This window comes from Aethalodelphis obliquidens, unplaced genomic scaffold (genome assembly GCF_003676395.1).
Source record: "Aethalodelphis obliquidens isolate GAN/ISIS:26980383/991018 unplaced genomic scaffold, ASM367639v1 scaffold49, whole genome shotgun sequence".
In the NCBI taxonomy this organism is placed as follows: Eukaryota; Metazoa; Chordata; class Mammalia; order Artiodactyla; family Delphinidae; genus Aethalodelphis; species Aethalodelphis obliquidens.
Genome location: NW_020837993.1, coordinates 4,827,938 through 4,841,599, shown reverse-complemented (window position 1 = coordinate 4,841,599; position 13,662 = coordinate 4,827,938). Strand labels below are relative to the sequence as shown.

At 47.6% G+C, this 13,662-nt stretch overlaps 1 pseudogene across 1 annotated transcript; it reads right to left on the bottom strand.

The window, feature by feature from the left end:
• Positions 1-4,668: 4,668 nt before the first annotated feature.
• LOC113607599 (COMM domain-containing protein 1 pseudogene) lies at positions 4,669-5,221 on the bottom strand (annotated as a pseudogene). Its single transcript, XR_003428001.1, has one exon. The product of XR_003428001.1 is annotated as a COMM domain-containing protein 1 pseudogene (transcript).
• Positions 5,222-13,662: the final 8,441 nt, after the last annotated feature.

The window sequence follows — 13,662 nt, the reverse complement described above, 5'->3', positions numbered from 1 at the left end:
CTCGATATGCAGCACCTAATCTCTCCTAAAGAACGAAAACGCCCTGAGGAAGGCGTTTCTGTCCCTGGTTGGCAGAGAGCGGCAAACGCGGGGACAAAAGAAAACGGGCCGTGAATGAGATGCAGGCCGGCGGCTTCACGCTAACGCGCCGCGGTGACCCTGGGCGGGGGGCAGGGTCCGGGTCCACGGGCTCCGAAGGAGGGCCCGACGGCCTCGTGCAGCTACCCGCGACCCTGTGCAGGCCCGGCCGGGTGACCTCGGACTTTAGACAAAAGGGACCTCGCAGCACTCAGCCGATGCCGCCCACCCAACGCCATCCTTAAGGGACCCGTGTCCTCAGGGGCCCCCGATGAGCCCGCCCCCTCCCCCCCCGCTACCGCCATCTTGTTGTTTGCTCCCGGCCCTCCCGGCCGGCCACGTGGCGCGTAGCAGCGGAAGCCGAGGCACCGCCCCAACTTCCGGCCAGACCGGTTCCAGCCGGCCGCGGCCCGCAGACGCGCGGCTGCCCCCTGGCGGCCGGCCGCACTCCGCCCCGCCCGGCCCTCGCCATTTCTTTACCCGCCGGCCGCACGTCCGCGCGCCGCTGCGAGTCCCTGGGCCGAGCGCAGCGGCGTGCTCCAGGGGCGGGGCGCGCCCAGGGGCGGAGCGTGTGTGCACCCAGCCTTGGGCGCTGACGTTTCCACGGGGGTTAAATGAGGGTTATCGGCATCTTTACACGCAATTTAAACAGTAAGCCCCATACAGCTGCATCCACGCGGCACTCGGTGTTTCAGGACTTTCAAACAGGAGCCCCCGACCTCACTTTTCAGATGTGGCTTCTGCCCTCCACCCGCAGACCGAATCCCAGCTGGGTCCTTGGCCCCGAGCGCGTGCATGGCCCCATCCGTTTCCGGGCAGGGGGTGGGGAACGACGTACGGGGTCTGAGTGCAGCCAAGGGCCACGATTCCTGTGTTCCGGGCGATCCCCGCCTTACCAGCTTATCCACGTTCCTTTTACGTTTCACTTCTTGAGCGTTTGCCATGAGAAAGGCCTCTGCATATGTTGTGTCTTATTTAAAATGCTCAACAGCCTTTGAGACAAGCGTTGTTTTATTAAAAAGAAAACAAAACCGAAGCCCAGTGAGTAATTTGGTCAAGAGGCAGAACCTGCGTTGGAATCTGGGGCATCTAAGTTCCCACTAAGCCTTGATGTGGTCAGATGACTGTGATCAGCACCACCTGCGGAAACTGGGGGCTGGTTGGAAATGCAAATAGCGGGCCCAACGCCAGACCTGCTAAATTGGAAACCCTGAGGGGCCGGGAGACGATCTGTGATTAACAAGCACTGCGTGATTCTGAGGCACCCTAAACACCCCTTACCTCGTAGCCTTATTAAGAGTAAGGAAAGGGAAGCTGTGAATTTGAGTGCAAACTCCGTGCCAGGCACTAGGGTTAGGAATTTACCTAATTCTGTGATGTAATCCTATCCACGCCCTTTTACAGGAGAGGAAACTGTAGCAAACATCCTATGTGTGTAAAATGTTAACATTTGTATAAAATGGTGTCAACTTACATGTGCTATTGTATTTGCTTGTACTTCATACGCATAAAGTATCCCTGGAAGGCTATCAAGAGTTAATGCTGCCTTACCTCCGAGGAAAGGAGGCAGGTTGCTAGAAGGACTGAGTTGGGAAGAGCTTTTTTTTCCCCTCTGTAAGTCTTTGTAAATTTTGAGTGTCTGCCACATTGTTGATGAAAAATTAATCTGTAGTTGATGTAAGAAAGAAATGGAAAATTTTATTTGAGCCAACATGAAGGTTATAACCTGGGAGACACTTTCAGAAAGCTCTGCGGACTGTTCCACCTGTTCGAGGTCAAAGCACAGTTATATAAGTTTTTGAGACGAAAGGGTTATTTGTCAAATGACGTATTATTATAGACAGTTTGCAAAATCCAGATTTACATGTACAAAGTGAGTCATGGGTCATCATGGCCCTTTACCCGATTAAGAAGGATGGTTGTCTCCTAAGGAGTTGTGACCCTTTATGAGATTAAGAAAGAATGTTATTTCCTAAGGAGGTCTGGGTAATGCAGATGGACAACATACACTAACCAGAGGGAGGAGGACCAAACGGGCAGAGAAAAAAACTTATGTTTAAATTTTCTTGTCTTGCCGTAAGATATGAATTTTATTTCATCACTATGAATCTATATCTTATTCCAAATAAAATTAAACAGGTAAAAATTGTACTCAGAACAGTGTTAGAACTGAAAACACAATTGGAATTCAGGTCTGACTGCAGATTCCATGTGCTCTATTGACTACACGTGACTGACTTTTAAACATAAAATGCTCTATAAATTTGAAGTATTGTTATGTTATTAATAATGAAATACTTATTAGTTAGAAATTTAGTTTCTATTTTTAACCTTTGAACAATGACCATGTCTAATTTTGGTCCCTTCATGACATATTGTATGGTGCATCAAATTGTTCTTATTTGCATTACTAATAACAGCTATAAAATAACCATAAAACAGACCATAAATGTAATGCCTAGCCTCTGAGGAGTATTGATGTGTCATTGATTGTTAATTGCAAAGGTATTTGAGCTCTTTCAATAGAGATGGCAAAGTGCTGTTATTCCCAACACTTATCACTGTGAAGAATTTTATCAGTATATTTATATATCTATTAGGTTCTGTTTACAATTAATTATGTATAAATAATGCTTTTTTAATTTTTACATGAATCTATATCTAAAATACATGAAGGGGATTTCCCTTGTGGTCCAGTAGTTAAGAATCCACCTTCCAATCCAGGGGATGTGGGTTTGATCCCTGATCGGGGAACTACGAGCCCACATGCTGTGGGGCAACTAAGCCTGCATGCTGCAACTACTGAGCCCATGAGCCACAACTAGAGAGCCTGCATGCCACAATTACAGAGCCCACGCACTCTGGAGTCCACGTGCCACAACTAGAGAGAAGCCTGCATGCTGCAACAAAGAGCCCGCAAGGCGCAACGAAGATCCCACATGTTGCAACGAAGACCCGACGCAGCCAAAAAAAAAAAAAAAGAATTAAAAAAAAATTATTTTATTTATTTATTTTTGGCTGCATCAGGCCTTCATTGTAGCACATGGGCTTTCTCTAGTTGTGGCGAGCGGGGGCTACTCTTTCTTGCAGTGCACAGGCTTCTCATTGCCTTGGAACAGGGCTTGGCACAGAGCCAATGTTAGATAAATCTTAACTTAAAAAAAAAAGAGATGTAGAAATAAAGCTTGATGACAGTTCAAAGGAGGAAGATGTCAGTGTTTATTTTGTGCCTAGAACTTTATTGTTGGAAGGGATTGTAAAGATGCGTGAATAGACACTTGTTCCTAGCAGTAGTATTTGATCTCTGAAACTAGGAAATTGGCTCTCTGTAGTGATCCTCTGAAAGCTACATTGTCCAGCTCCTGGGCCTGCACATTTTCTCTGAGAGGAGACTGAGTTTCCCATAAGTCAGTGGCTGGGAGCTGCAGTGACATGCTGGGGTCAGCTGGTGGGAATGATGGTGCACATCTCTTCCCAACTGCACTTTCAGTGACATCATTTTGGCAGCTTGAAATTGGTCACAATGGGATTATTTATTCCCCAGAAATAGGTGAACACTACAGATCCAAGGTTTTTTTGCCCTGGAGAACTGCTTGTTAAACATGTATCAGCATACCACAGCCTGTCACCCCACAGCAGAAGCCCTGCTGGGAGAAGCCCAGAGAAGGCACCTAGCTCCCCTCAGGTTGCCCAGTGTTACAATATACTTGGACTCAACTTAGTGGCCTTGGGGCCAATGTTTCAATAGCCTTAATCTCTTAGTCAAACCAAACTATAAACAAATGGTGGATCATGAGTTTTCCCTGGGTGAATCAGTCCAGTACTGTGTAAGTGTTTCTGGGGACAAAGGAGAAACTGGGCAGTCTGGGCAGACATCTAACCCTCCTGAGGAAACTTGCATCATGAATAAACGGGAACTAAATGGGGGGTGGGGCATACTCTTCACTGATGGTAGGTGTCTGTGGCCCATTGTACTTCTGGAGTCAGGAACTCCAAAAACTGTGTGTGTGTGTGTTTAGACCTTTTTAGGAGTGGGATATTATAGGAGGGTCTCTCTGCCTGGGAGTCTATACCTAAAGTCAGTGAAGGAGGTGGATGGAAGAAGAGGGAGATTTTCTACAGTAGAGGAAGCCATTTGTTCATTCATTCAGCAAACCGATAAGTGCCCATCTCAATGGTTTTCATAGCTACATTAGAATCACATGGGAAGCTTATACATCTGCCTCAATTTAATCTGACGGTGTTTGGGTGTGTGGGAGGCTGAATGATGGCTTCCCCCCAAAAAGACATCCTAGTCTCTGGAACCTGTGAATTTACTTCATTTGGTTTAAAAAAAAAAAAAAGCCTTTTCAGATGTGACTAAGTGAAGGATCTTGAGATGGGGAGATGATTTGGGATTGTCAGCGTGAGCCCTAATTATCATCGCATGTATCTTCATAAGAGGGAGACAGAGGAAGTTTTTTTTTTTTTTTAATTTATTTATTTTTGGCTGTGTTGGATCTTCATTGCTGCGCGTGGGCTTTCTCTAGCTGTGGCGAGTGAGGGCTACTCTTCGTTGCGGTATGCGGGCTTCTCATTGTGGTGGCTTCTCTTGTTGCGGAGAACAGGTTCTAGGTGCACGGGCTTCAGTAGTTGCGGCACACGGGCTCAGTAGTTGTGGCTCACGGATTCTGTCCACTTTTCCCTATTTCCAGCTCCATTATGGCAACAGGAGTGTGCATTTGAGCTGAGTGTCTTGACTGCGATTTGCCATCAACTCTCCAGCTCAAGCCCCGAAGCCCACTGTCCCAGCGGCTCTGGTTCATAAGGCTCTCTCGGATTTTTGTCTTATGGCTCTTCCAGAATTTGGAAATGACAGCAGCTTGGTCAGATGTGATCCCGCCTTGCTTTTTGGTTTGAGCAGTCAAGAATGCCTCCAGCTGGTTGAAATCCATGTCTGCAAATGCAATAGACTTAAGAATCCCCTTCATCTTCGCCATAAAGGGGCGGAACTCCTCAGGTGGCACCTCCGGATAGAGCTGACTCCGCAGCAGCTCCTCCGTGATGCCCGGGTGCCCATGGAAAGCGTCCTGAGCCAGGCCGCTCAGCAACCCGCTCAGCGGCTTAGCACCCTCAAGCTCGCCCGCCATAGTTGGCGGAGGCCCCGCCCAGAGGAAGTTTTGACTACACAGAAGAGGAGTATGTAACTACAGAGGCAGAGATTGGAATATTGTGTCTCCAAGCTAAGCAATGCCAAGGAGTGCTGGCAACACCAGAAGCAGAGAGAAAGGTGTGGGACAGATTTTCCTTTTGAGCCTTCAGAAAGAGCATGGCTCTGCCAACACCTTACTTTTGGACTTCTATCCTCTAGGGCTATGAGAGAACACATTTCTGTTGCTTTAAGCCACATAGTTTGTGGTAAATTGTCACTGCAGCCCTAGGAAACTCATACAGGGTAGGACAAGACTTGTTTTGAAGTAGCACTTTACATATGATTTAGCAAAGATCCATGTTAGAGATGAAGGTTAGCTACTGATAAAGATCCCAGAGGGTCACTCCTTGCTGTCATTGCTGTGAACAAATCAGGCCCCCTTCTCCAATAGGGCTGGGGCCCAGGAAGCTGTATTTTGAAACAAAAAGAAACCAGACCCTCATATGATTCTTGCACATTTGCAAGTCCATCCATCTGCTATGTACCAGGTATTACGATAGACATTAGAGATGCAAAGAAGATAAATAGATACATTTCCTGTCCTCAAAGAGCCTACAATCTAGCAAGGAAAAGATGTGGGAATAAGATAATTTCAGTAGAGTCTGATAAATGTTAAATAATAATAAATATTTGTCGAGCTGTTTCTCTGTGATAAGTGCCATCTCTATATGCCATCTCTCCTGATCCTCCACATAGTTCTAGGAGGAAGGTATTAATAACCCCTTAGAAAAGAGAGTCTTAGAAAATTAACTAGCTTGTTTAATTTCACCCAGCTGGTGAGTGAAAAGGCAGGGTTGCTAGGGAAATGCTGGGAGGGGCATTTAAGGTGTGAGCTACTGCATGATCAAGGGCAAAAACATACCCGTGGGAGAGAGCCAAGTCCACCTTGGAACTGCCTTAACGTGGCAGGAATGTGGGGTGATGGAAGAGTGGGGCAAGAGATGAGGCACTTGCCTCCAAAGTGGAGGGACACTTCTCAGTGGAGGTGACAGCGCCCCCACCCCCACCCCGCAGCCCACCCCTGCCCCTGTAGCCAAGAGGAAGGAGTCTGGACACCTCAGAATTTGGCCAGAGCAGTGTGGGGTGAATGTGCAATTAAGGGGGACCTCTATCTTTCTGCATTTACCTCTCCAGCATTCTTGTGGCTTTCTATGGCTCAGGGTTGGTATGCCTGCAGGAAGGGCAGTCCATTCAGCTGTCACGCCCTTAAATCCAAGAATTGTGCAAAGCTTCCAATAAGTCATCGGCAATTTTCAGCTGTTTCAAGACGAAATTAAAACAACAACAACAGCAACAAACTACGACTTACAGCAAATGTGAAAAGAAAATTGCACTGTAGGGCAACCTGTGTTCCCTAGGGCAGAAGGGCAAGTGAAAATAAATGGGAAGGGATTAAGGACAATTCCACTAACCAAACAACCATGTGCTGGTACTTTGCATATCTTTTACTCCACAGGGCAACCGTATTTTAAAAAAAACTTGTTATGAAAAAACCATTAAATATACAGAAGTAGAAAATAATGGAATGAAACTCTATGTTGCCATCTCCAACTTTATTTTATTATTATTAAAATATTTATTTATTCATTTATTTGGCTGTGTTGGGTCTTAGTTGTGGCATGTGGGATCTTAGTTGAGGCATGCGAACTCTTAGTTGCCACATGTGATATTTAGTTCCCTCACCAGGGATCAAATGCATTGGGAGCGTGGAGTCTTAGCCACTGGACCACCAGGGAAGTCCCCTGTAACCAACTTTAAGAATTCTTAACTAATGGTCAACCTTGTTTAATCTATACTCATACCCACTCTCCCCGACAGATAGTTTTATATGCCCCAACACTTTTTCTTTAAATTTCAAGCCTACTGAAAAATTACAATAGTCTCATAAACAGCCATATCCCCTAGATTCGTCAATTGTTTTTCTCCAGCTTTACTGAGATATAATTGACACATAACAGTGTGTAAGTTTAAGGTGTACAAGGTGTTGATTTGACGGTCAAGTTGACTATGCTTTAGCCGTCTGAAACAGGACAGGACAAGGGAAATGTCTCTCAGATGTTAAGAACCCTCCTTCAGAGCCCCTGACCTGCTGGGCCAGGCCCCTCTCCTCCCACAGGCATGTAAACTGAAGGCTGACTGTGTGATAAGGTGTCGGAATGTAGCCCGCAGGTTTCTGGACCCGGCGTTTTAAACAGCCCCTGCAGCGACTGGGGACCACGGAAAGGAACCATCCCTCATCTCCGAGAGTGAGTTTGGGAAAAGTCAGAGCCATTTGCTGGGAAGGGAACTGAGTCACATGCTTCTTATAATTATCTCCGAGTCTTTGTTCTTTTTATGCCTTAATTCTCTTGAAACCTTCCCTGTCTCTATCCCAATCTCTGTCTCAGATTTCTAATGCCGCCTTCAGCAAATCCTTCTTTCGGTGGACAATTGCTGTATTCCAGTGCCCAAGCTGTTGGTCTCATCTAGGTGGCCTTGCTTCTTTTCCTGTCTTTGGTCTCATCCCAGCCCAGCTGTCTTTGAACTCTAGACTTAAAGTTTCTTTTGCCTTCTGGAATTTCCCTTTGGATATCTCAAAAACCCCTCAATGTCAGCATGTCTAAAAGTGAACTCATGACTTTCTTTTTCTACTACCCAGTCACCAATTGAGACCCCTTGCCTCCTTCAGTTTCCCTTCCACCTGCTGGCCTGTCTGAGCCAGACACTGGGGAGCCATCTCTGGCACCCCACTTTTCTGCACAAACTCCAGCCATTGAGTTCTGGCACTTTCCCCATCTCTCAGTCCCTTTCCCTTCAACTCTGTGCCCCTACCCTGATCCAAGACTAATCCTTCCTCTCTGGATTCCAATGGTAGTTCCCTAACTGCTCTCCGGGGCATCCACTAGGCTCCAGCTTCGGCTGAATCCCCAGAGCAGACCCAGTCACCCGGTCAAAATGCAAATCTGACCTTGTCAACTGCAAATACACTCTAGTCATCCGCCTCTCTCCCCTCCTGAGCTTTGAAACCCATCAGTGGGCTCCTGCTGCTGTTTGCATCTAGACCCAAATCCCCCCAGAGAACAAAGGCCCTGCATGGCCTGTCTCCTGCTCGTCCCTCCAGGATGGGCAGTTCCCATCCTGCACCCCTGCTCTTTGGGCTCCAGCCAAGTGGCCTAACAGTCGTCCTGCTCAATAGGAGCCACTGACAGGCCATCCCATCTGCCTGAGCACTGCCTTCCCACCCCTTACCTACCAACTCCTGTTCTTCCTGGGATCTAGGCTCCTCCACCTTTGCCTCGTCCCTTTCTCAGGGATGCCTCCCCGCTCCCCAGCAGGCTGGTTCTCCCCCTCTACCTCACAGCACTGACTAAGGTGTGTTATTTTATTTTATTTTTTTGCTGTATGTGGGCCCCTCACTGCTGTGGCCTCTCCCGCTGCGGAGCACAGGCTCCGGATGCGCAGGCTCAGCGGCCATGGCTCACGGGCCCAGCCGCTCTGCGGCATGTGGGATCTTCCTGGACCGGGGCACGAACCCGTGTCCCCTGCATCGGCAGGCGGACTCTCAACCACTGCACCACCAGGGAAGCCCAGGTGTGTTATTTTATTGATGAGATGCTCTGTCCGTTTCCTCACCTAGACCATAAGGGCCATGGACAGGGCCTATGTCTTCCTTTGCGGATTCTTGTATCCTAACTGTGGTGCCAGGGACATAGCAGGCATTGAATACATACTTGTGGAATGAATGAAGGAGCAAAAACCCAGTAACAGAAGTAGTGCTGAGTTCTGAGGACCAACGTTAATAACCAATTAGTTAGCACCGTTATTGCCATCTAGTGGTCACCGATGTTTATTATACCGCTGGGCCCACTCTCAGTCGTTTGATTGCGCTTTACAGAGATCTGTCGCTGTACTCCCGGACTAGAAGTGAATCAATGCATGAATAATGCATTCTTGTTGAGTATTTGCCTTGTTTCAGGTATTGTAGTAGGCACTCACAACACTGCCTACCTGATACCTGAGCAAAGGGCGTGTAAGCTGCCTTCCCAAGGTCACTAGTAAAGAGACATGAAATTCAACACCAGGATACAGAGCCTGTGTTTTTCCACTGTGCCCCACTGCTTCTGTGTTTCTGCCATTTATTACATGGAATGTACCCATAAGAAAGCTGGAATCGTTGTAGTGGTTGCAGAAGGACTGAACAAAACTCTCTTCAATGGCAGAAAATATATTTTGTAGCTAGAGAAGCTTCCTGTGGGGCTCCTGGAATTTCAATAACACGTCCAAATTCACAGACGAATGCTCTCTGGTTATGCTACAACCGGTGAATGCTCTCATTTTAAAGGCCCCAGGACAACTTGATACCCAGTATTTTTTGGATGGTTCACAGGTCTCTCTTGGTATATCTTTTTTTTTCTTTTTTGCGGTATGCGGGCCTCTCACTGTTGTGGCCTCTCCCGTTGCAGAGCACAGGCTCTGGATGCGCAGGCTCAGCGGCCATGGTGCACAGGCCCAGCCGCTCTGCGGCATGTGGGATCTTCCCGGACCAGGGCACGAACCCGTGTCCCCTGCATCGGCAGGCGGACTCTCAACCACTGCGCCACCAGGGAAGCCCGAAACATGCTATTTAAAAGACACCTGTGGTGAATTACGTTCTAGGGATATGGTTTTAAGCTTGAACTTGCATCAGAATCACCTTGTGCTTGTTAAAGCATAGCTTGCTGGGCTATGCTACGTTCCTGATTCAGGAAGGCCTGGGAGTTTGCATTTCTAACCAGCTCCCAGGAGACACTGATGCGGCTGGTCCAGAGACCGCACTTTGAAAACTGCTAGAGCAGCGACTTATACCCTAATTTACTGCCACCTGTTTCCTGCTTTCTGTCTTTGTCTGGACAGGTCAAGATTCCCCAGGCTTCAGTGCTACTATTCGCCCTTTGGAGGAAAGCAGGACAGAGGGATTCCTCTTCAGCTTCAGTCTCTGTGGCTCCTGTCTGGCAGCAGTCAGTGAACCAGGGTCTGGCTCGTCTGATGCTCTGGAGGACTTCATTAACAACATCGCCATGACCAGCTGAGAGGTCTTACACTGGTGGCCGCTGTAGGTCCTGTGGTCCAACAGTGTTGGCTCATGTGGCCTTTTTGGGAATGTCTGTGCCTGGCCTGTGTGGATGTGTGCATGTGAGAGCCTTGGTGGAGGCTGTCATCATTTCTTGGCAGGGTTGTTCATCCATCTCCTCTGGGTCTGGCCTCCTGCCCGGCCCTCTCGAATCCAGCCTCCACACAGAAGCCAGAGCCCTTGTAACACACAGGTTAGGTTGATGTGCTGTATAAACCTTTCAGAATATTTACTTATTCTTACAGAATAAAACCCCCTCTTTTTAGCAGGGTACCTGAGGTCTTTTTTTTTTTTTTTTTGCTGTGTTGGGTCTCGGTTGCTGCACGTGGGCTTTCTCTAGTTGCAGCAAGCGGGGGCTACTCTTCGTTGCAGTGTGTGGGCTTCTCATTGCGGTGGCTTCTCATTGTGGAGCACTGGCTCTAGGCACGCGGGCTTCAGTAGTTGCAGCATGTGGGTTCAGTAGTTGTGGCTCATGGGCTTATTTGCTCCAAGGACTGTGGGATCTTCCCAGACCAGGGATCGAACCTACGTCCCCTGCATTGGCAGGCAGATTCTTTTTTTTTTTTTTTTGTGGTATGCAGGCCTCTCACTGTTGTGCCCTCTCCCGTTGCAGAGCACAGGCTCCGGATGCACAGGCTCAGCGGCCATGGCTCACGGGCCCAGCCGCTCCGCGGCGTGTGGGATCTTCGCGGACCGGGACACGAACCCGTGTCCCCTGCATCGGCAGGCGGACTCTCAACCACTGCGCCACCAGGGAAGCCCGGCAGGCAGATTCTTAACCACTGTGCCACCAGAGAAGTCCCTACCTGAGGTTGTTATGTCTGGCCCCTGCTTACCTCTCCATCCTCTTCTCTCTAGTGCAGCTTTTTGATTTTTGACATCCTGAACTTTCTGCCTGGAATGTCCCCGTGTCATTTCTTTACCTGTTTAATTCCTTTTTGTCTTTCTTAGCTCAAGGATAAGTCCTTACCTAACTCTGCGTGATTCTGGCACACATAGGTTTATGGAATGATTAGACAAATGCATGAATGAATTAATAAGAATACAGAAAATGGATTTTAAAAAATTGTGGTAAAATACACATAAGATAAAATTTACCATCTGAACTATTTTTTAGTGTACATTAAGTACATTCACATTGTTGTACAGCCATCACCACCAGACATCTCCAGAACATTTTTCATCTTGCAAACTGAAACTTAGTATCCATTAAACACTAACTCCCCATTTCCTGGCAGCTACCATTCTACTTTCTGTCTCTATGAATTTGAATGCTCTAGATGCTTCATATGAGTGGAATTTTACAGTATTTGTCCTTTTGTGATAGGCTTGTTTCACTTAGCATAATGTCCTTAAAGTTCATTTCTGTTGTTGCATGTGTCAGAATTTCCTTCCTTTTTAAAGTTGAGCAATTCCATGGTATGTATATACCATATTTTGTTTATCCTTTCATACAGAGAATGAATTTTTATACAAGGATTTAATTTGCGGCATTGTTTGAAATAGCAAAAGGTTGGAAGCCATCTAATTATCCATGTGTAGGGGATCAGTGATATAAAATAGGCATAGGGCTTCCCTGGTGGCGCAGTGGTTGAGAATCTGCCTGCCAATTCAGGGGACACGGGTTCGAGCCCTGGTCTGGGAAGACCCCACATGCCGCGGAGCAACTGGGCCTGTGAGCCACAACTACTGAGCCTGCGCGTCTGGAGCCTGTGCTCCGCCACAAGAGAGGCCACGACAGTGAGAGGCCCCCGCACCGCGATGAAGAGTGGCCCCCGCTTGCCACAACTAGAGAAAGCCCTCGCACAGAAACGAAGACCCAACACAGCCAATAAATAAATAAATAAATTTATAAAATAGGCATAATCTGGGACTTCCCTGGTGGCACAGTGGATAAGACTCTGTGATCCCAATGCAGGGGGCCTGCGTTCGATCCCTGGTCAGGGAACTAGATCCCACATGCATGCTGCAACTAAGAGTTCGCATGCCACAACTAAGGAGCTGGCAAGAAGCCGCAATTAAGTAGCCTGTGAGCTGCAACTAAGGAGCCTGCCTGCTGAAACTAAGACCCAGTGCAACCAAATAAATAAATAAAATAAAAATGAATAAATAGGGCTTCCCTGGTGGCGCAGTGGTTGAGAGTCTGCCTGCCGATGCAGGGGACGCGGGTTCGTGCCCCGGTCCGCAACGGGAGAGGCCATGACAGTGAGAGGCCTGCGTACTGCAAAAAAAAAAAAAAAAATAGGCTTAATCTTATAGTGGAATACTGTGTAGCAGTGATAAAGAATAGGGCCTCACTTCCCTGGTGGCGCAGTGGTTGAGAGTCCGCCTGCCGATGCAGGGGACACGGGTTCGTGCCCCGGTTCGGGAAGATCCCACATGCCGCGGAGCGCCTGGGCCCGTGAGCCATGGCCGCTGAGCCTGCGCGTCCGGATCCTGTGCTCCGCAACGGGAGAGGCCACAGCAGTGAGAGGCCCGCGTACCGCAAAAAAAAAAAAAAAAAAAAAAGAATAGGGCCTCTCCATCTGTACTGATATGGAACAATCACCACAATAGAATATTAAGGTAATGAAAACTGTATAGACTGGTTTAATTTTGGTATGTGACCAAAACAAAACAAAAACCAGGGCATATGCAGAGACATACGTGATTTCCACAGTTGCCAAGGCTGCCTCTGGGGGAGGGAACTAAATGATGTACTTTTCTCTGGGTGCTTTTTTATATCTTTTGCATTTTGTACCAGGCGTTATGTATTATTAAATAAGAATGTGAAAAAGAAAGCAAATAACCTGTCCAGAGGGAGAAGTGATTAGTTCCCTGTAGAGCTCACACAAGGAGGGATGCTTTACTCTTAAAAAAATTAAGTCAATAAGACCCAAATTAAACCTGGTTGATTAATTCTCTTGACTGTCAGTAAAGACTAACTGTGGATCTGATTCACTGACCACCCCAGGGACTTTATCATAACTGAATCTTATCAATTGTATAGTGATCAGATCTATGCGGTACTCAGCGATTGACCTGAAGAAGTTCCATCCGGATGAATTTAAGGAAAAAGCCTTGACTTTACACCATGCCTCTCAGTGGCTGTTCGAGCTCAGGCTTCTGAGTGACTGCTCCTTTAAAGCAGTCTGGAGCAGCAAGGAGAGCTGCTTTGAGATGAATTTGATAGGCCTTGTCTGAATAGATGCTTCGGTCTGGGTCCCAAGGGGCCAGTGCCTCTGGATCAGGGGTGATGGATAGGCCTTCCCGTAGGATGAATGTTTCTTGATTACTAAAGTATCTGTTTGCATTAATCGCTCTC